A 23,815-nucleotide genomic window follows, 5' to 3' on the forward strand; every position below is an offset into this window, starting at 1 on the left:
TTCCCATGCCGGGTCTACCCACTGCCCTACAGACCGCTGAGGCTCTGTTCACCCATGTCTTCCGGCATTACGGGGTACCCGAGGATATAGTGTCTGACCGAGGCCCCCAGTTCACCTCTAGAGTGTGGAGAGCATTTATGGAACGGTTGGGGGTTTCGGTAAGCCTTACCTCGGGGTACCACCCGGAGAGTAATGGGCAGGTTGAACGTGTCAACCAGGATGTGGGTAGGTTTCTGAGGTCATACTGTCAGGGCCGGCCGGAGGAGTGGGCGAGATATGTGCCCTGGGCCGAGATGGCACAGAACTCTCTTCGCCACTCCTCCACCCAACTAACCCCTTTTCAGTGTGTGTTAGGGTACCAGCCGGTTCTGGCACCATGGCATGAGAGCCAGATCGAGGCCCCCGCTGTGGATGAGTGGGTGCGGCGCTCGGAGGAGACGTGGGACGCTGCACACGTCCATCTGCAGCGTGCCATACGTCGACAGAAGACGAGCGCCGACCTACACCGCAGTGAGGGGCCAGTGTACGCACCTGGAGATCGAGTCTGGCTCTCAACCAGAAACCTGCCCCTCCGCCTGCCCTGCCGGAAGCTGGGTCGGCGGTTTGTGGGGCCATTTAAAGTCCTGAGGAGATTGAACGAGGTGAGTTATAGGTTAGAACTACCTGTTGATTACAAAAATATTAACCCCTCTGTCACAATCCGGGTTAGAACTCCGGTCTCAGAAGTGTAGAGCTGGGGGTACTACCCCTTAGCCACAGAGGAGATGTTGTAGGACCCAAATGAAACACCCAAGGCAATACTCCAGGCAAGTAGATTTAATGTTCCAAAACAGGAGGCAAAACAAAACAACTCCACGAGGGGAGAAAAACAAACTAAAGATAACTTCAAAAACTTACTAGGACAGACACGGTGAGACAAAGCAGGAGACACACAGTCAGGACGCAATAACCAAGTGAGAAACAAGGGGAAAACACACAGCTAAAATACACAAGGGGAAACAAGGCACAGGTGACCTGGATAAGCTAATTAGGACACATGAGGAAGAACTAAGGCAAAGGGGGAACACAGCTGACCTCTAGAGGCCAGGAGACAAACAGGGGAAGCAGGAAGCTGACAGGACCCCCTCCTCTAGGAACGACTCTGACGTTCCTTCCAGAACACCCTGGCCCCAGGGTGCGAAAATCTCGGATCAACCCTGGGTCCAGGATGTCCCTGGCTGGAACCCAGGAGCGCTCCTCTGGCCCGTAGCCCTCCCAGTCCACCAGATACTGCAGAGAGTTCTGGACCCTCCGGGAGTCCAGTATCCGGCGGACTGTGTAGGCTGGCTGGCCGTCTATGATCCTGGGAGGTGGCGGGGGTCTGTGTGGGGGGGGCAAAAGGAGAAGACAAGACAGGTTTAAGGAGTGAAACATGGAAAGTGGGGTTAACTCTAAGGGGAGCGAGGCAGAACTAAACGATACGAAACAGGGTTAACCTTTCTAGCAATGCGGAAAGGGCCGATGTATCTCTGGGGAAAGCTTCTTGGATTCGACCCGGAGGGGCAAGTTCTTAGTGGCCAACCAAACTCTCTGACCAGCTCGGAAACTAGGGACCGTCGCGGTGGCGATTAGCCTGACTTTGGTATCTCTGGGAGGTCCGAAGGAGGGTACACCTGGCCTTCTTCCAGGTCCGCCACAGCGTTGGACAAAGCGCTGGGCCGAGGGAACACCAACTTGCGCCTCTTCCTCTGGAAATAATGGAGGGTTGTAACCGAACTGGCATTCGAAGGGGGACAATCCGGTGGCTGAGGACTGGAGGGTGTTGTGGGCATATTCAGCCCAAATGATATAGGTGGCCCAAGACGTGGGATTACTGGCCGCCATACACCGCAGGGTGGTCTCCAGATCCTGATTAATCCGTTCCGTTTGGCCATTAGACTCTGGATGGAATCCTGACGATAGGCTGGCTGTGGCCCCAATAAGCCTGCAGAAGGCCCCCCAAAACCGGGGACGAGAATTGGGGACCTCGGTCAGAGACCACGTCCAGGGGAATGCCAAATATCCGGAAGACATGGTTCCATGAGGAGCTCAGCAGTCTCCTTAGCCGAGGGCAGCTTGGGCAGGGGAATAAACCGGGCAGCCTTAGAGAAACGGTCTACCACCACAAGGATGACGGTGTTGCCCTGGGATAGAGGAAGTCCCGTAACAAAGTCCAGAGAAAGGTGTGACCATGGCCTTCGAGGAACAGGTAAGGGATGGAGCAGTCCCTGGGGTCGCTGGCGTGTCGACTTTCCCTGGTTGCACACAGGGCAGGCCTCAACATAGACCTGCACGTCCTTCTTGATGGACGGCCACCAAAACCGCCGTCGGAGGAACTCCAGTGTGCGAGCACTGCCAGGATGGCATGTCAAGGGCGACTCATGACCCCACTGCAAGACGCGGGCCCGAACCGAGAGAGGAACGTACAGGCGACCGGGCAGGACCACCGCCTGGATCGGGCTCATGGGCAAGAGCTTCTCGTACCCCTCTTTCTAGTTCCCACTGAAGAGGTGCGACGATCCTAGACCTCGGAATAATCGATGCCAAGGGCTTCTCTTGTACCTCGGGAGAATAGACTCGAGACAGAGCATCCGGCTTGACGTTCTTGGTGCCAGGTCGGTAAGTCAGGAGGAACTGGAATCGATTAAAGAAAAGGGACCATCGTGCTTGCCGAGGGTTCATCCGCTTAGCCTGTTGGAGATATTCCAGGTTCTTGTGGTCTGTGAGAACCTGGAAAGGGTGCTGAGCCCCCTCAAGCCAATGGCGCCACTCTTCCAAGGCCAGTTTTACCGCAAGCAACTCTAGATCCCCCACGTGGTAGTTGCGCTCGGCCTCAGACAGGCGGCGAGACATGAAGGCACAAGGGTGTAATCTCCCATCCGCACCCTCTCTGTGACAGGACGGCTCCCACCCCCACCTCTGAGGCGTCCACCTCCACCACCGAAAGGTCTCTCTGGGTCAGGGGTCACCAGAATCGGAGCAGAAGTGAAGCGGCGCTTGAGATCCTCGAAGGCCCCTGCTGCTTCCGGACCCCAGTGAATCTTGGTCCCTCCTCCCTTGGTAAGCGTCGTCAAGGGGGCTACCACCGAGCTGAAATTCTTGATGAACTTCCGATAGAAGTTAGAAAAGCCAATGAACCGTTGAACCTCCTTGACCGTGGCAGGTGTGGGCCAATCGTGGACCGCCTTGACCTTCTTGGGATCCATCTCTAGGTGCCCGGGAGTGACAATAAACCCGAGAAACTGAGTCTGAGAAACATGAAATTCACACTTCTCAGGCTTAACGTAGAGGTGATTGTCAAGGAGCCTCTGGAGAACCCGGCTAACATGCCCCTCATGTTCCTTCAGTGACCTCGAGAAGATGAGGATATCGTCCCAGGTACACGAAGACGAACAGATTAAGCATATCCCGGAGAACATCATTAATCAGGGCTTGGAATACTGCGGGGGCATTGGTGAGCCCGAACGGCATCACCCGATATTCATAGTGTCCCGTGGGCGTGTTGAAACGCCGTCTTCCATTCGTCTCCTGGCCGGATCCGCACGAGATGGTAAGCATTGCGGAGATCCAGCTTAGTAAAAATGGAAGCCCCTTGAAGCAGCTCAAAAGCAGTGGCCATGAGAGGAAGAGGGTAACGATTCCGAACCGTGATCTTGTTGAGTCCCGGTAATCAATACAAGGCCTCAGACCCCCGTCTTTCTTTTCAACAAAAAGAAGCCCGCCCCAGCCGGGGAAGTAGAGGCATAGATGAGGCCGGCTGCCAAGGACTCCTTAATGTAGGTGTCCATAGCTGCGTGCTCGGGGAGGACAAGGAAAAGATCCGACCTCTAGAGGGCAGCACCCAGGGAGTAGATCAATGGCACAGTCATAAGTGCGATGAGGCGGTAAGGCAGTAGCCCGGGCCTTGCTGAACACTGCCTTGAACCGATGGTAAACACTGGGGACTCGGGAGACGTCAACAGACTCTTGAAACTGGGTACTAGGGGCTGAGGAACTCTGAAGCATGCAGGTGAGTTGGCAAGTGGGACCCCAGCTAAGAATGGTGCCAGTAGGCCAGTCGATCTGGGGATTATGTCTGCATAGCCAAGGGTGACCCAGGATAATAGGATACTCGGGAGAGTCAATGAGATAGAAGGTCTCCTCCTGCTGGTGTTGAGAGATGGTAAGTCGCAGGGACTGAGTCGCCTCAGTAACTTTTCCTGGTTCCAGAGGTCTGCCATCTAAGGCTGTAACTGCCTGGGGTTGAGGAAGTAGTTGGGTAGGGATCTTAAGTTCCTTAGCCAAGGTTACATCCATAAAATCACCTGCGGCACCGGAATCGATCATAGCCTGGACCCGATGCTGGTGGCCCTCCCAGGACAGAGTGGCTGGAATAGCTAGGACCGCGTTAGTAGGAGGAGCTCTAATTTTCCCCATCACAACCCTCCTGTAGCTGGGCGGGGACAGGCGTTTCCCGAAGCTCGGGGCAAGTGGAGCGGAAGTGGCCGGCAACCCCGCAGTAGAGGCACCGACGCTCCCTCATGCGACGTTCCCTTTCGTTGGAAGAAAGCCTGGAACGGCCTAACTGCATGCTCTCCGGGGAATCCTGGGGCAGTTCAGGAGCCGGGGCAGCTCTGAATGACGGAGTCCAAACAGGAGAAACAGAGCTGCTCAGAGGAACTTGGGACTGAGACACCTGACGGCGAGCCGTTCTCCGCTCTCTTAGACGATTGTCCAGGCGGATGGCCAAGGCTATGAGGGACTCGAGATCTTCAGCTGGTTCACGGGTGGCTAACTCATCTTGAAGGGGCTCAGATAACCCTCCCTGAAAGCAGACCCTCAGCGCTTCATCATTCCATCCGCTCCTTGCTGCTATGGTTCGAACTCAATGGCAAAATCTGCCGTGCTTGGGGGCCCTGACGGAGAGACAGTAGGCGCTTGGAAGCCTCCCGCCCACTGACAGGATGATCGAACACCCGCTTGAACTCTTCTACAAATGCAGCGTGGGAGTCACAACAGGCCTCCTGGGACTGCCACACCGCAGAGGCCCAGGCGAGCGCCTTGTCTGAAAGAAGGGTAATGAGGTAGGCAATCTTGGACCGGTCTGTGGGAAAACTTGAGGGTTGGAGCTCGAAGGTGAGGGAGCATTGGGTGAGGAAACCCTGGCAAGAGCTTGGATCGCCAGAAAAGGGCTTGGGAGGTGGTAGTCGGGGCTCCGCCAACCGAGAAGGCCTGTCGTCACTGGGAGGTGACCGGGGGGAAGGGGGAGGACCAAGGAGGCGTTCAAAGAGCTGGTGAAGGGAACTCATCATTTCGGCCAGGAGTTCTGGGAACTGAGTGTTTCTGGGTCCATGATTGACTTGGTTATTCTGTCACAATCCGGGTTAGAACTCCGGTCTCAGAAGTGTAGAGCTGGGGGTACTACCCCTTAGCCACAGAGGAGATGTTGTAGGACCCAAATGAAACACCCAAGGCAATACTCCAGGCAAGTAGATTTAATGTTCCAAAACAGGAGGCAAAACAAAACAACTCCACGAGGGGAGAAAAACAAACTAAAGATAACTTCAAAAACTTACTAGGACAGACACGGTGAGACAAAGCAGGAGACACACAGTCAGGACGCAATAACCAAGTGAGAAACAAGGGGAAAACACACAGCTAAAATACACAAGGGGAAACAAGGCACAGGTGACCTGGATAAGCTAATTAGGACACATGAGGAAGAACTAAGGCAAAGGGGAACACAGCTGACCTCTAGAGGCCAGGAGACAAACAGGGGAAGCAGGAAGCTGACACCCTCGTTCCATGTGTCTCTCCTCAGGCCGGTGGTAGCTGGTCCACTCCAGGACTTTGAGATTGAGGAGACTCCTCCGCCCCCGTTGGACATCGAGGGGGCTCCGGCGTACACCGTGAGGTCCATCCTGGATTCTAGACGCCGGATGGGGGGTCTTCAATATCTCGTGGAGTGGGAGGGGTACGGCCCGGAGGAGCGGTGCTGGGTGCCAAGGAGGGGACGTCTTAGACCAGTCCCTACTGACCGATTTCCATCGGGGGTCATCCTGCGCGCCCTGCTCCGCGTCGTCCGGGTCGTCCCCGAGCTCGGGTCGGCGCACGGCTGGAGCCGCGCGTCAAGGGGGGTACTGTCACGGTTTCGGCCGAGGCTGCTCCTCTTCCTTGTTCGGGCAGGCTTCGCGGTCGTCGTCTCGGAGTACTAGCTGCCACCGTTCTATGTTTCATGTTCTTTTGGTTTTGTCTGTTCATAACACCTGTCCCTTATTTGTGTCTTAATTGTTCTCTTATTTAGTTCGTGTGTTTGGGTCAGGTGTTATGCGTGATTGTTTGTTGTCAGACTGCCTCTGTATGGTCTATTTTCTCTCGTTGTTGGCTTGTCCCGAGAGTTCGCACTGCGTGCGCTTTTCATGTGTATTTTCGCACTGTGTTGTGCGTAATTGTTTTGCGCCACCCGGTTGGGTTGGCGACTATTTTGTTCACGTGTTGAACAGTAACATAAAAGACGGTTGAAGTCATCCTGGTTCCTGCGCTTGATTCCTTTCCACTCATCTACACACACCACTCTGACAGCGACAGTGTTCAAAGTTCTTGAAATGTTCCTGATTTACTGACCTTCATGTCTTAAAGTAATGATGGACTGTCATTTCTCTTTGCTTAATTGAGCTGTTCTTGCCATAATATGGACTTGGTCTTTTACCAAATAGGGCTATCTTCTGTATACCACCCCTACCTTGTCACAACACAACTGATTGGCTCAAACGCATTAAGAAGGAAAGAAATTCCACAAATTAACTTTTAACAAGGCACACCTGTTCATTGAAATGCATTCCAGGTGACTACCTCATGAAGCTGGTTGAGAGAATGCCAAGAGTTGTGCAAAGCTGTCATCAAGGCAAAGGGTGGCTACTTTGAAGAATCTCAAATATAAAATATTTTTGATATTTTTTGGTTACTACATGATTCCATATGTGTTATTTCATAGTTTGGATGTCTTTCACTATTATTCTACAATGTAGAAAATAGTCAAAATAAAGAAAGACATTTGAATGAGTAGGTGTGTCCAAACTTTTGACTAGTACTGTATGTAAAAATGGCAAATATAACAAAAGCTAAATCAAGCATTGATTTACAACCATTTAACCATGTTAATCATTACTGAAACATGCAAACTACAAACATCGAAGCAGTTAAATATAAGAATACATGACAACTACATACAAATATTTTATAATAAATAATTGATACAAAAGTCAAGAGTTGGCTGTAACATGAGGACAAACAAAGTGAGTGTGTGTATATGTGTGTAAGTGCTTTGTGCGTGTGTGTCACGATCGTCAAAAGGATTGGACCAATGCGCAGCGTGGAATGCGAACATACTTTATTATATATTCACCACACGAACAAAAACAACAAAACGATACGTGAAGTCCTTGGTAACAAACACAAACCAACACGGAACAAGATCCCACAATACACTGTGCCAAACAGGCTGCCTAAGTATGGTTCCCAATCAGAGACAACAAGCAACAGCTGATTCTCGTTGCCTCTGATTGAGAACCACCCCGGCCAACATAGATACACATGAACTAGATCCTAACATAGAAACACAAACACATAGAATCTACACACCCTGGCTCAACATATAAGAGTCCCAGAGCCAGGGCGTGACAGTACCCCCCCCCAAAGGCGCGGACTGCGACCGCGCCAACCATAAACCGAACAGGGGAGGGCCGGGTGGGCATTCCTCCTCGGAGGTGGATCCGGCTCCGGGCGTGACCACCACCCTCTAATAACCCCCCCGTAGTGCCTGGCGACGCGCACCATTGGCTTGGTGCGGGGAGCAGGAACAGGCCGGGCCGGGCTGGCGACGCGCACCATTGGCTTGGTGCGGGGAGCAGGAACAGGCCGGGCTGGCGACGCGCACCATAGGCTTGGTGCGGGGAGCAGGAACAGGCCGGGCCGGCGACGCGCACCATAGGCTTGGTGCGGGGAGCAGGAACAGGCCGGGCCGGGCTGGCGACGCGCACCATTGGCTTGGTGCGGGGAGCAGGAACAGGCCGGGCCGGGCTGGTGACGCGCACCATTGGCTTGGTGCGGGGAGCAGGAACAGCCCGGGCCGGGCTGGCGACGCGCACCATTGGCTTGGTGCGGGGAGCAGGAACAGGCCGGGCCGGGCTGGCGACGCGCACCATAGGCTTGGTGCGGGGAGCAGGAACAGGCCGGGCCGGCGACGCGCACCATAGGCTTGGTGCGGGGAGCAGGAACAGGCCGGGCCGGGCTGGCGACGCGCACCATTGGCTTGGTGCGGGGAGCAGGAACAGGCCGGGCCGGGCTGGTGACGCGCACCATAGGCTTGGTGCGGGGAGCAGGAACAGGCCGGGCTGGCGACGCGCACCATAGGCTTGGTGCGAGGGACAGGAACAGGCCGGACCGCACTGGGAACACACACCACTGGCCTTATACGGGGATCAGGAACGGGCCGGACTGGACTGGCAACACACTTCAGTACCTCTCGCCGTGCCTCTACACTTTCCCTCCCTCTAATCTCCAATGGCTCCCGTAACCCGGTGGCCTTCTCTCCTCGTCCACAAACTCGCCCCTTATCTGCCTCCAGCAGCCCCGTCGTCCATGCCATGTGCCCCCCCCTAAAAATGTATTGGGGTTGCCTCTCGCCTGTCCGACGACGACACTGTTGGCGCCGTACCTCCTCTCTCGCCAAGGCTTTAACCTTTGCCCATGGTCCTCTGCCCTCGAACATGTCCTCCCAGGACCACCATTGGCCCACCTGGGCCATCGCCAACTTCTCCATCTCCTTACCCGGCGTTAGCTCCGAAACATGCTGCTTGGTCCAGTATTGGTGGGATCTTCTGTCACGATCGTCAAAAGGATTGGACCAATGCGCAGCGTGGAATGCGAACATACTTTATTATATATTCACCACACGAACAAAAACAACAACACGATACGTGAAGTCCTTGGTAACAAACACAAACCAACACGGAACAAGATCCCACAATACACTGTGCCAAACAGGCTGCCTAAGTATGGTTCCCAATCAGAGACAACAAGCAACAGCTGATTCTCGTTGCCTCTGATTGAGAACCACCCCGGCCAACATAGATACACATGAACTAGATCCTAACATAGAAACACAAACACATAGAATCTACACACCCTGGCTCAACATATAAGAGTCCCAGAGCCAGGGTGTGACAGTGTGTGTTTATTATGGTGTGTATTATCATTTCCCAGCATAAAAATGTATCCCCATTCCCCAATCAAATACCTTCATCGATACCAAAAAATTAACTAAACCCTCATTAAATTTGTCATAGCCTTGTATTAAATGCATTTAGAAGAACATTTTGTAATATGAACTGCATTATGAAGAAAACCGTGTAGGGCTACTGCTGCCTATACGAAAAAAGGGCCTTTCTCACTACAAGTGGACTAGTAGCCCAATGTTTTAAGCAAAAACAAACATAGAAAACAGCATGAATAAAAATAAAACGTAAGGCTACTATTATATTATAATTATTTCGGTGACAACCTGATTAATTAACAATATTTGGTTGTTAACACATTCGTTTTTTTATATAAATAAATGTGGGACACAAAAAAAGGCAGTGTAGAACACCATTGCCTATCATGCATTGCTCCAATAACGTTCAAAAGATTGTTCCGAAGTTTGCCCCCAGAATTATTTTTCTTCCTATGAATTAAGTTGCACAAAAATGTGTGTATTTTCCTACGAATTAAGTCGCATGACATTCGTGTCTTTTCACACAAATTAAGCCACACAACAATGCACAAAACACACAAAATCTGCTGCAATACTTTTTGTACATATTTGCACGAATTGAGTGTGAGATTGTGTTGATGGGAACGTCTCTTCTTAGAGATCACCACAGATAAGGTATGTTTGAACCTTGCAATAGTCCACAGATGGTCTGCCATCCAGACAATTTCATAAATCGTGATTGAGTCATCATGCTGGGCCTCGCACGCCAGCCAGTCACCAATCGCGAGTATATCACCTTCTCTCATTCTTCCACTACAGTAGTCATTTATGGAAAACTAATGAAAAATCTAAGGGCCCATGCAGAGCATCGAAACATTCAAAGCTTATTAATAGGACTACATTTAGCCTAATTGTGAACACATATGGCTGAGGGGAAAGGTCAAAGGATCCTAGTCAGGCTATTGTTTGTGAAATCCAGATTAAATATAGGCCTTCATGTGTATCAAATGTGTAGGCGATAGTGGGCTAAATCAATGAGAAATGAGCTGAAATGTGCAGGCTTTGTCATGATCTGTGATCAAAATAGGCTGGGGTGTTTCCGGTTCCGTTTAAGGTAAGGGTATGTGTAAGAACGCAACTGCACTGAAATGAATAGCCTGATTTAATGCGATTCTCCAGAATAAAAACATGTGTTTATCTGTTAAGCTGTTTGGTCTATGAATACCGCTTCTATACCGAGTCTATCTTTTTGGTATTTTGCTATAGGCATAGCCTACCACTAATATTCTAAATTGCGGAGACATTAATAAAACAACCATATTTTCCTGTGATAATGACACTTGCTTTTCATTTAAAAGTGAATGTTTTCATTAGCCTATAGGCCTACCAAGAACCCATGTTGAGGGTGGGCAAGACCTTCGATAGGCTAGTGGACTATGCAACAAAAATCTTGGAGTTAATCATAGCCTAGATCGCTTTATATAATCTGGACTGTTGTTTTTTTCTAAGTCTGAGCAAACAAGGGGTACATATGCTTTTAGCCCGTCTCTATAACAAGAGTTAGGCTTATATCCTCACATACCCCCTCAATTCAAGCCCTGCATTTAACTATAAGACATCTCCACAGGAATTGGTAGCCTGCATGGTGACAGTGATTAAACAGGGAACCCCTGGAAAGGAGAAGGACAACACTAAAAGGCCACTGAACCCACACGTGGCGCCCGCACGATACAAAATTAGAACACAAGTTGTACTAATCATTAAGATTGTTGTCAGGTTGACTTTCAACTGCACGATATGCATGAATTCAAAAATGTTCTGCTGAATTGGCCCTAGAAATGTAGCCTAGATAGTATCACTTCTTTTTTTCCCTTGTGAAACCTGTTCTATTTCCAGCAAGTAAATACACTTCTATCCACAGTTCTGAGGGAATCATATTCACCCAAAAGCACCTTTTTACTGAATTACCATAGACATATCATTTACAGTTGACAGTCTTAACATCCCCCCACAAAACACATAGTTATAACCTACGACTAGATGCAAATCCTCGAACTGAACGAATAAAAGAGCAATGGACTTTTAAAACTTACCCATCCCTAACACTCCCTGTTATACGACTGAACATGTTGTTTTAACTCTAAGCTGTAGGCCAAGGTTTCCTTCCTCATAAAACTCCCCCCTCTTCATGTTTTCAATCTCTGGACAAATGGATTTAAAGTTAAATTAGTCCAACAACAATATAACTATTTTCAGTTTAGTAGTAATATTATGATGAATTTCTCAAGACTATTCAGACGGTAAACAGAATGTATATCGAAGCCTGCAAGCCTTGGGTACTTTCCACTCTCCGCCCAACACCTTTCATAAAAGAACTACAGGGACTTTCCTAATCATAAGACGAAGGCAGAACCTGCTCCCCCTGTCCCACCATGCCCTCCTGGCCTCCTGATCTGAAAGAACTGGACGGGTGAAAACAAATACCATAATGCTTTCTCCTATCTCCTGTTCAGATCAGTGACAATGAAAGAAAGGAGATAGAGGAAGCCACTGTAGACTGTTGAGGTGCACCCCTACAGTAGGCTATGACTGCCTTGTTATCAGTCCTGTGTAGGACACAGGGAAGGGTGTATTAAGACTTTCTCACAGATGAGACCAAGGAGCTGCTCTCACTTATGACTCCACTGTCTGATGAACAAACAAAGCCGCTTGATGACATTGGATCCTTCTCAAGAGGTCAAAGGGCAGACTGTACCCTCTCAGGCAGTACCATCCCAGTCTGCTTCAGTGGTCCAGAAATCAGGAGCTGACTCAGCGCTGGATAGGTAAAGGATAGCATTATCATAATCAAACCCAGACTCAGAGCTGGATAGGTAAGAGATAGCAGTATCATAATCAAACCCAGACTCAGAGCTGGATAGGTAAGATATAGCAGTATCATAATCAAACCCAGACTCAGAGCTGGATAGGTAAGAGATAGCATTATCATAATCAAACCCAGACTCAGCGCTGGATAGGTAAGAGATAGCAGTATCATAATCAAACCCAGACTCAGAGCTGGATAGGTAAGAGATAGCAGTATCATAATCAAACCCAGACTCAGCGCTGGATAGGTAAGAGATAGCAGTATCATAATCAAACCCACACTCAGAGCTGGATAGGTAAGAGATAGCAGTATCATAATCAAACCCAGACTCAGAGCTGGATAGGTAAGAGATAGCAGTGTCATAATCAAACCCAGACTCAGCGCTGGATAGGTAAGAGATAGCATTATCATAATCAAACCCAGACTCAGCGCTGGATAGGTAAGAGATAGCAGTATCATAATCAAACCCAGACTCAGAGCTGGATAGGTAAGAGATATCAGTATCATAATCAAACCCAGACTCAGAGCTGGATAGGTAAGAGATAGCAGTATCAGAAATCAAACCCAGACTCAGAGCTGGATAGGTAAGAGATAGCAGTATCATAATCAAACCGAGACTCAGAGCTGGATAGGTAAGAGATAGCATTATCATAATCAAACCCAGACTCAGAGCTGGATAGGTAAGAGATAGCAGTATCATAATCAAACCCACACTCAGAGCTGGATAGGTAAGAGATAGCAGTATCATAATCAAACCCACACTCAGAGCTGGATAGGTAAGAGATAGCAGTATCAGAAATCAAACCCATAACACTCTGGAACACCTCTTGTTATACACTACATTCATGAACATAATGTTGTCTGTGAAATTGAAGTTTTATATTTAATTAAAATCACCACAACTTAATTCAGCTTCCCACGGGCAGTTAAGGCATGTTATAGAGCTCACCGGATTGTAGTCCTCTGGTTTATTAAGACATTCCTGTGGGGAAAATGTATGGGGAAAGAATAGGGTTTTGGGATAAACGCCGAAAATAAGGTCTGAGGTTAAATCAGGCTTAGGAAATCTTATACGTTTTGTTCTGTGAGATAATATCAGTCAGTTAACTTGACCTTGATGAATTATGAAGCGTTTATGTGGTTTTTATGATTACGTAAATGCTTAGAAATTCACAGACCTTATTTTCTACATTGATTGAAAACCCCTACCAAAACACCATTCGTTTCCCCACAGGCTTTGTACAACAAACCCTAGTGGAGTTAGTGCCTACAAAAAGACGCCATTGCTATTTCTCTCTATAGTAATGTTGTATTAACTAGTCTCTCTATGTCCCTGTTCTGTGTGTGTATGAACCAGTGATTATTCACTCTCCCCCTGCGATGTCAGCTGACCAGGGGATGAGCCAAGCCACCCAACCTCGCTACCCCGAGACCGTCTGGAGGGTAAGATACAGAATATAGGTCTCTCCATGGGTGAGAGATGGATATTTAAGCTAATCAACACTCCCTTTAGATTGACTGACTTGTTGAATGATCGATCCATTCATCCTTCCATCCCATCCCAGCTTTCCTCTCCTCTGAGGACCCAGCGAGGGTGGAGCACAGTCTGAGAGCTGTTGAGGGAGAACACTTCTACAGCCAGAGAGGTGAGAGGTCACATGGTTTAGATGGTACATTTTTATGTCACGTAAGCAAAAGGGAATATGTTCCATCATTTATGTTCATTCACATTAATGAAAAATTCCTCCAGAAACGACAGAACAAATAATGCAACAAATATTGTGGTTAAACTCAAATATACTAATTGATAAAAAACCATTCTGTTAGGCCTACTGCTGCTAGGTAGCTCTCTCTCTGCTCTCCCCCTCCCCTCTGTCTGTCCTTGATTGCAGGAGTGAAGTCTGGTGTGCGGGAGTCAGGGTTCCAGCTGCAGCTCATTCACCATAATCACCTCAGCCTTTAAGACCCGGTCAAACTTACCACTCATCGTCAGATCATAGTCAAGACGACCATGTTAGTCTCGCTGCCGACTCAACCTGTTTGTTTCAACCCGACTATTTGTGTTTTTGGCCTGTTCTATTTACTTTTCTCCTGTGCCACAGATTATTGGAACCTGACTCCTGCCTCCGCTTCACTCCTGCCACCACCATCCTGCTCTCCACTACCGGACCTCCCTTTTGGACTCACCACGGACACTAGGACATTACGGTACCACATCTGCCCTGACCTGGGTCTGTTACCCTCCCTGTAACCTGGACTTGCTCTTCCACTATTATTGGAAACCTGGACTAATTGAACATTGTAAATAAACCTGTTAAACCTTCTCTGGCTTGGTGTAGTTGTCTGCATTTGGGTTCAATCCAGTTAAATCATGACACATTCTTAAAAAAAAAAATAGTTTAACAAAGGTATGATCTTCGTAAAAGATATCATAGGTAGGACTGGTGGAGTTATGTCGCACATGCAGCTAACATAAACATATGGCAATGTCTGCTCTACCCAAAATTACAACCAAATAATTGCAGCATTACTGCAAAAATGGAAGAGGAAAGTGGAAGGGGGAAAAAGTAAGGAACTTGTCTTTTGGGCCTGCATTAAAGACCATAATTGGTTAAAGAAAATTGTGATAAATAAAAAAGTATACCAGTTTAATTTCAGGACCAAAGGATTGACAGCCGTCCCATATAAATTGCAAAATAGTTGGGAATAGATTTGACGTATCGATTCCATGGCATAGTGTTTATGAACTGATACACAAAACAACGCCAGAGTCAAAACTTATAATTTTTCTATTTAAATTATTATACAAAATTCTTGCTACCAATAGAATGTTATTTATATGGGGGATACAATCTTCCCAGCTCTGCAGATTTTGCTGCGAAGAGACAGAATCATTAGATCATTTGCTTTGGTACTGTCCATTTGTAGCTTGTTTTTGGTCACAGGTCCAGGAAAAGATGAAGGATTGCAATATTTACCTGGAGCTAACCCTGCAGATAGCACTACTGGGTGATCTGAAAAGTCATAATCGATCAATAATATAATCATACTTTTAGCAAAAATATTTATTTTCAATTTACAATCTGTAGAAACAATGAGAATAGAAGGGTTCAGAACTTTTGTGAAATATCAATGTACAGTTGAAAAATATATGGCAAATAGAAATCCAATATGGATGGTGTTAAGAGATAGATTGGAGGTGTTGACTGGAGCTGAAGGATGGGACTAATAACAGCTAATAACAACTAATAACAACAAGATAACTAATGTAAAACATACTGTGTCCATAATAAGTATATAGGTTATAGGTTGAGAGCTTTTGTGAAAGAGCACAGTTAGAAAGATATGGCAAATAGAAGCAAACCGGATGGACATCATGAAAATGATCGGAGAGGTTGAGGAAGTTCAGGAGTAAAAACAAACAAAATATAATTATTGTAAAATTGACTGTGTCCATAAAATGTATATAGTATGTATACGCTGGAAGTAGAGGCCTAAGCGTTGTTGTTCACTAGTTTACTCCAATTAAGGAAGGGGTGGTGGGGTTGGAAAGTAATAAAGGGAAATATATATATATTTTAAAGGATATGCATATACACTACTGTTCAAAAGTTTGGGGTCACTTAGAGATTCTTGTTTTCCATGAAAACATACATGAAATGAGTTTGAATAGGAAATATAGCAAAATGAGTAGGAAATGTAGTCATTGACAAGGTTAGAAATAATGATTTTCAATTGAAATAACTTTGTCCTTCAAACTTTGCTTTCGTCAAAGAATCCTCCATTTTCAGCAATTACACCCTTGCAGACCTTTGGCATTCTAGTTGTCAATTTGTTGAGGTAATCTGAAGAGATTTCACCCCATGCTTCCTGAAGCACCTCCCACAAGTTGGATTGGCTTGATGGGCACTTCTTACGTACCATACGGTCAAGCTGCTCCCACAACAGCTCAATAGGGTTGAGATCCGGTGAATGTGCTGGCCACTCCATTATAGACAGAATACCAGCTGACTGCTTCTTCCCTAAATAGTTATTGCATAGTTTGGAGCTGTGCTTTGGGTCATTGTCTACAGGGTATGGCATGGTGTTGCAAAATGGAGTGATAGCCTTCCTTCTTCAAGATCACTTTTACCCTGTACAAATCTCCCACTTTACCACCACCAAAGCACCCCCAGACCATTGCATTGCCTCCACCATGCTTGACAGATAGCATCAAGCACTCCTCCAGCATCTTTTCATTTGGTCTGCGTCTCACAAATGGCCTTCTTTGTGATCCGAACACCTCAAACTTCGATTCGTCTGTCCATAACACTTTTTTCCATTCTTCCTGTCCAGTGTCTGTGTTCTTTTGCCCATCTTAATCTTTTCTTTTTATTGGCCAGTCTGAGATATGGCTTTTTCTTTGCAACTCTGCCTGGAAGGTCAGCATCCCAGAGTCGCCTCGTCACTGTTGATGGTGAGACTGGTGTTTTGCGCGTACTATTTAATGAAGCTGCCAGTTGAGGACCTGTGAGGCGTCTGTTTCTCAAACTAGCCACTAATGTATTTGTCCTCTTTCTCAGTTGTGCACCAGGGCTTCCCACTCCTCTTTCTATTCTGGTTAGAGCCAGTTTCTGCTGTTCTGTGAAGGGAGTAGTACACAGCGTTGTACGAGATCTTCAGTTTCTTGGCAATTTCTCGCATGGAATAGCCTTCATTTCTCACAACAAGAATAGACTGACGAGTTTCATTAGAAAGTTATTTGTTTCTGGCCATTTTGAGCCTGTAATCGAACCCACAATTGCTGGTGCTCCAGATACTCAACTAGTCTCAAGAAGGCCAGTTTTATTGCTTCTTTAAATCAGCACAACAGTTTTGTTATTGTACAGAGGTGTTTGCACATTATTAGAGTAATGAAAGGAGTTGGCTAGTTGTTACTAATAGAGTAATTATCTATTTGGTTTGTCGTCATGTCAGATACATGGTAACTTGGCACTTGCTTTGTATTTATGCAACTTCAACTTGAAATGTATAATGTACAGCTACAGTATGTCAATGTGAATTGAATACTAAAGTATATTATTTTCTGTATTTGCAGTTTCACAACATAAACGTTTTCAATACATTCGTTCAAGAAAAGTCACGCCTTGGAAGTCAAAATATGACATATTCAGTATTGCACCATCCCATTCTCTGGGCTCTGTCTGCAATCATAACCAGTAGTATATACCAGGAATAATGAAACAGAATAATAATAGATGTTTGGTGAATCTATGAATTATGTATGACCACTGGAGTCTTATAATTCTTTCAACAGAATATTTAGAAATGTATTTCATCACTCAAAATCTTGCCAAAGCATATTCTGTAGGAGGGGTTAATATGAATGTAAAATAATTTGACATGATTTACATAAATGGAGTCATGAACATATGGACTTTGAAATGAACAAGGGAGAGGTTAAACGTAGACTAAGTCTGGCATAAGCTTATTCCCACACTTTACAATAACTCTGTTGCAGTGGTCTTAGGTAGTCTCCGTATAGGCTATGCCCTCCATCGCGACACTGCTGCTCTGTTGAAGAGCTTGTGATCTCCGTGCAGCACCACAGCACCATGCGCCTTCGGAAAAGCACCCGTCAGCCTCAGAAGATGCCCTTCTGGAGGCATGCAGCCATAGTCATTATACCCTAATGTAGGCCTATTTGCCTACTAGACAAATAAAGTGCAGAGCATGCATGATGCGTGCAACTCGGCATTCCAACATATTTGAACATTTAATTCATCCTTCATTCAGTTGTCAGTCAGTATGTCATCCATTCTGTCATTTGTCTGAGTTGCAATAAGAACTAAATCAAAGAGAATAGACCAGTCTTATCCATGTGTTTATTCAAAATACAGTGGGGAAAAAAAGTATTTAGTCAGCCACCAATTGTGCAAGTTCTCCCACTTAAAAAGATGAGAGAGGCCTGTAATTTTCATCATAGGTACACGTCAACTATGACAGACAAAATGAGAAAAAAGAATCAAGAAAATCACATTGTAGGATTTTTAATGAATTTATTTGCAAATTATGGTGGAAAATAAGTATTTGGTCAATAACAAAAGTTTCTCAATACTTTGTTATATACCCTTTGTTGGCAATGACTCAGGTCAAACGTTTTCTGTAAGTCTTCACAAGGTTTTCACACACTGTTGCTGGTATTTTGGCCCATTCCTCCATGCAGATCTCCTCTAGAGCAGTGATGTTTTGGGGCTGTCGCTGGGCAACATGGACTTTCAACTCCCTCCAAAGATTTTCTATGGGGTTAAGATCTGGAGACTGGCTAGGCCACTCCAGGACCTTGAAATGCTTCTTACGAAGCCACTCCTTCGTTGCCCGGGCGGTGTGTTTGGGATCATTGTCATGCTGAAAGACCCAGCCACGTTTCATCTTCAATGCCCTTGCTGATGGAAGGAGATTTTCACTCAAAATCTCACGATACATGGCCCCATTCATTCTTTCCTTTACACAGATCAGTCGTCCTGGTCCCTTTGCAGAAAAACAGCCCCAAAGCATGATGTTTCCACCCCCATGCTTCACAGTAGGTATGGTGTTCTTTGGATGCAACTCAGCATTCTTTGTCCTCCAAACACGACGAGTTGAGTTTTTACCAAAAAGTTCTATTTTGGTTTCATCTGACCATATGACATTCTCCCAATCCTCTTCTGGATCATCCAAATGCACTCTAGCAAACTTCAGACGGGCCTGGCCATGTACTGGCTTAAGCAGGGGGACACGTCTGGCACTGCAGGATTTGAGTCCCTGGCGGCGTAGTGTGTTACTGATGGTAGGCTTTGTTACTTTGGTCCCAGCTCTCTGCAGGTCATTCACTAGGTCCCCCGTGTGGTTCTGGGATTTTTGCTCACCGTTCTTGTGATCATTTTGACCCCACGGGGTGAGATCTTGCGTGGAGCCCCGGATCGAGGGAGATTATCAGTGGTCTTGTATGTCTTCCATTTCCTAACAATTGCTCCCACAGTTGATTTCTTCAAACCAAGCTGCTTACCTATTGCAGATTCAGTCTTCCCAGCCTGGTGCAGGTCTACAATTTTGTTTCTGGTGTCCTTTGACAGCTCTTTGGTCTTGGCCATAGTGGAGTTTGGAGTGTGACTGTTTGAGGTTGTGGACAGGTGTCTTTTATACTGATAACAAGTTCAAACAGGTGCCATTAATACAGGTAACGAGTGGAGGACAGAGGAGCCTCTTAAAGAAGAAGTTTCAGGTCTGTGAGAGCCAGAAATCTTGCTTGTTTGTAGGTGACCAAATACTTATTTTCCACCATACTTTGCAAATAAATTCATTAAAAATCCTACAATGTGATTTTCTGGATTTTTTTTCTCTCAATTTGTCTGTCATAGTTGACGTGTACCTATGATGAAAATTACAGTCCTCTCTCATCTTTTTAAGTGGGAGAACTTGCACAATTGGTGGCTGACTAAATACTTTTTTCCCCCACTGTATATGTAAAGTTCTGTAAAGAACTTGCTGGATAATGCTTAACAGGTAATTTGGTGATTTTGAAGTCACAGCAGAAGCTCTAGTGTATCTTATGGCCTACCTCATATTTCTGTAAACAGTTGGGGATACAAAAGATTGTAGCGAAACCTGTAGTTATGTAGTGAAGTCTGATAAAGACTGATGGACAAACATGGTGCCAGAAATATAATTATCTCTTTGTAACCAGCTGTTAAATTTCTCCTCTAGTCAACTAGCCTCTTTGTAATGAATACTCAGGGAGAAAAAGGTGTAGCTTCACGCTCAGAGCGTGGCAGGTGTTTATTTCGCCTTCGCAGAAGGCAGGAATCGTGGTCACACGCAGGCAATGGTCATACACAGGTAGGCAAACAGGCAGGAGAATCAAAAACTAGGACTGAAGACTATAACTGGTTCTCACAAACGAGCTAGGAAAAGGCTTAGTAGAGTCAAAACGAACAACACCTCACAAGGCACAAACAGAAAGAACTGAGCTAAATAAGGAGCTGATGAGACCAGGTGAGTAACTAACACAGGTGAAATCAATGAACAAAAATGAAAGACAGGGCTACGTTCAAGAACACAAAGAAACAGGGCTACGTTCAAGAACACAAGGTTGACTAAGAAAATAAAAATACAGAACGTTACACTCTTCAGTTTAACTGGGACATAGTAAGTGTGATAACTAAACATTTTGAGGACAGGTAGGCTGTAAATCCAATAGTCAGTGAAGTTGCATATTCTTCCCAAGGGGGTAGGCCAATATCAACAGATTTTCATACAATTTAAAGTTAGTTTGCCGTTGATATCTTAAAGGGGCAATCGGCAGTTGCTATATCAAGTTTTTGACTTCTAAATTAATTATATATACCCATTGATTATTGAAAATTATAAACTGGGTGGTTCGAGCCATGGATGCTGATTGGCTGGCAGCCGTGGTATACCACGGGTATGACAAAACATTTATTTTTACTGCTCTAATTACGTTGGTAACCAGTTTATAATAGCAATAAGGCACCTCGGGGGTTTGTGGTATATGGCCAATATACCACGGCTAAGGGCTGTGTCCATTTAATTTGAAGTCAATCCACATGTTTGGGAACTTATTTTGGACTATGGGTAAATAAAATAAAGAAGGACAATCATCAGTCCAGAACAGAGAGAGGACAGCATACAGAAAGGCACTTTATAGCTGTTTGGAGCAGATATAATATAGTGCATTCTGGAATATTCCTGGCTAATCAGGCTGTGGGGTGGCAACAAAGTATGACTTCAGTTTTGCTTCTGCTCACATGTAGAATGTTGAGCTTCAACCAAGCTTGTACTTTGAGGGATTTGGGGCCATTTTTTATGTAGACATGCATGTCATCCGCAAAACTGTGGAAGAGGACTCCAAGTCACCTGATTAACATAACTGAGTGGAAGTAGGCAGAGGATGACCAGGGTGTGGGACACCACAGGTGACTGAGTGGACCTGCACTCTTCTACAATACTTATTCTGACCTACAGTACCAGTCAAAAGTTTGGACACACCTACTCATTCAAGGGTTTTTCTTTATTTTAATTTTACTATTTTCTACATTGTAGAATAATAGTGAAGACATCAAAACTATGAAATAACACATATGGAATTATGTAGTAACCCAAAAAGTGTTAAACAAATCAAAATATATTTTATATTTGATATTCTTCAAATAGCCACCCTTTGCCTTGATGACAGCTTTGCACACTCTTGGCATGCTCTCAACCAGCTTCATGAGGTAGTCACCTGGAATGCATTTCAATTAATTAGGTGTGCCTTCTTAAAAGTTAATTCGTAATCTGTGTCTCAAGATATTATCAAGTCCCATTTGGAGTTCCATAGTATGGGCTGACAGACGTTGTGGTCCTGAAGTTATACACACGTTTGACTTTCCCCTGGACAGAGCAGAGGGTTCTCACCTACCGATGCTGGTTCCTAATCCTCATCACATGGTCCTTTTCATTTTAGAACAGGCTGTAGGCAGAAGCTGATACACATGTTCCAGTGTGGGTGGAAGCTAATGTATATGATTAATACACTAAGCCACATAATAGTCATTGTCAATGCACAGTGATCCTCTACCCAGAGGTCATATTCTTCCTACTGGAGGTTGGGTTTCAAAGTGTTTTTCATTTCTTTAGACTACAATTGAATGTGCTGTAGAATTCTGTTTTTATACCAACCAGATTCTACAATACCACATTTAACATGTAGTGTTAAAATACACTATAGATGGCTGGACCAGCCAGCGGACCACAGCTTACAGAATGTTGAGTCCCTGACTGTGATGGGGGCTTGAATCTGGGAGAGAATTCATTAATAATTTATCAGTAATTCATTTATATTCTGGACACTGATTTGTAGTACAATTGCTTGTATCCAGAGTCCTATATTCTTGGATCATATCATGTGTCTTAGCATTGATGACTTGATGAAGTAATATACCATATACATTTATTTAGAAATATGTTTGAAATTCTTTTAACTCATAAATCTATTCCGTAAACATATTTAGAAAACCTTGAAGGTGTGCCTTACCTTTTCCAGTTCCCTCAGACAGCATTGATATATCCTGATCTGGGGATGTCTATCAGACAGAATCCGTAATTAGTAAACCACATTGGGCCGGTTTCCCGGACAGAGATTAAGCCCAGTCCTGGACAAAGACGCACATTCAATGGAGGTTTATTGTGTGGGAAACTGGCCCATTAAATTCAAATTTCACAGCCAGAAGAGATGACTTAGTAACACAATGTGATGAAAGATATTAATAGATTTCCAAACATACCTGTGTCAGTATTTGAGGGCCTATAAAAAAGTCAGATGTCCAATATTGTAATAAACATATGTAACCATGACGTTAACAAACAGTAATCTACACTATGAGAAGTAGAACATGTAGCATTTACAGAGTATACTGAGTATCACAGGCATTGAAAACAATGAATGGTACAGATAAAATTCCAGTCATCTTACCTAAGTTTTGTCTTGTTCTCACCATCTCTCTTGTTCTCACTATAAATAAACAAACACCAGCTATGGTGCCTATCAGGAAACCTATCAGAACACCAGCTATGGTTCCAGCTGTGGTTCCAGCTGTGGGAAGTGAGGTTACTCCGGATTCTGAATCCGACCAAGGAGTTCCTGGTTCAATTTCCAAGAATTCACATCTATGTCAAAGACATAAATATAGTTTTTTTGTTTTGTTTTTGAGCATAATAATGATTGTATTTTTATATCTTCAGGGGGATAACCATTTGAACTAACTAATCATGTCCACACTTACTCTGTGTGTGGTTGACAAGATGTTAATGATCCATCTGAATACGTTTTACCAGGGCAGTCAACACACACAGTATCTGTAGATGTTGTTCCTGCATAAATACATGTTGAAACGTTAATGAAAAATTCATTTTTATTTAATTCCATTCACTGTAATGATTATTCACACTGAAGTTAACAACTTGACTCAATTGAATTATGACAACACAATTAGTTTTATGAGTGAGACAGAATACCAACCTGTGTGGCTGATGTATTGACCAGGTTTACAGCTGCTGTGTCTCTGGGCTGCTCTACAACCATCCTTAGTTGGGTCTAGACAGTAGAACCCCTCCAGTGTCCCACAGACAGTGTCTGATGAAGGTCTACATGGCTGCTTTACCTTCAAACCCAAACCTATGGAGAAAACATGGCATGTATTATCTGATGCAGATACAACTGACATATAGTGCATTCGGAAAGTATTCAGACCCCTTGACTTTTTTCCACATTTTGTTACGTTACAGCCTTATTCTAAAATGCATTAAATATTTTTTTCCCCCTCATCAATCTACGCACTATACCTCATAATGACAATGGGAAAACAGGTTTTTACCTATTAAAAATAAAAAAACAGAAATATCTTATTAACATAAGTATTCAGACCCTTTGCTATGATACTGGAAATTGAGCTCAGGTGCATCCTGTTTCCATTGATCATCCTTGAGATGTTTCTACAACTTGATTGGAGTCCACCCGTGGTAAATTCAATTAATTTGACATTTTGGAAAGGTACACCTGTCTATATAAGGTCCCACATTTGACAGTGCATGTGAGAGCAAAAACCAAGCCATGAGGTCGAAGGAATTGTCCGTAGAGCTCCGAGACAGGATTTTGTCAAGGCACAGATCTGGGGAAGGGT

The 23,815-nt window shown here is 45.4% G+C and overlaps 1 long non-coding RNA gene and 1 pseudogene across 1 annotated transcript; both read right to left on the reverse strand.

Annotated features, from left to right (window-relative positions):
- Positions 1-2,868: 2,868 nt before the first annotated feature.
- LOC123481845 lies at positions 2,869-3,215 on the reverse strand (annotated as a pseudogene).
- An 18,162-nt stretch (positions 3,216-21,377) lies between these two features.
- On the reverse strand, positions 21,378-23,353 carry LOC123481846. Its single transcript, XR_006657401.1, has 6 exons — positions 23,155-23,353; positions 22,919-23,006; positions 22,609-22,802; positions 22,421-22,440; positions 22,171-22,219; positions 21,378-21,933 (listed from the first exon to the last, which is right to left on the reverse strand). It is a non-coding gene; the product is annotated as an uncharacterized LOC123481846 (long non-coding RNA).
- Between the last annotated feature and the right edge of the window lie 462 nt (positions 23,354-23,815).

The sequence above is a fragment of the Coregonus clupeaformis genome, chromosome 24 (assembly GCF_020615455.1).
Source record: "Coregonus clupeaformis isolate EN_2021a chromosome 24, ASM2061545v1, whole genome shotgun sequence".
Lineage (NCBI taxonomy): Eukaryota > Metazoa > Chordata > Actinopteri > Salmoniformes > Salmonidae > Coregonus > Coregonus clupeaformis.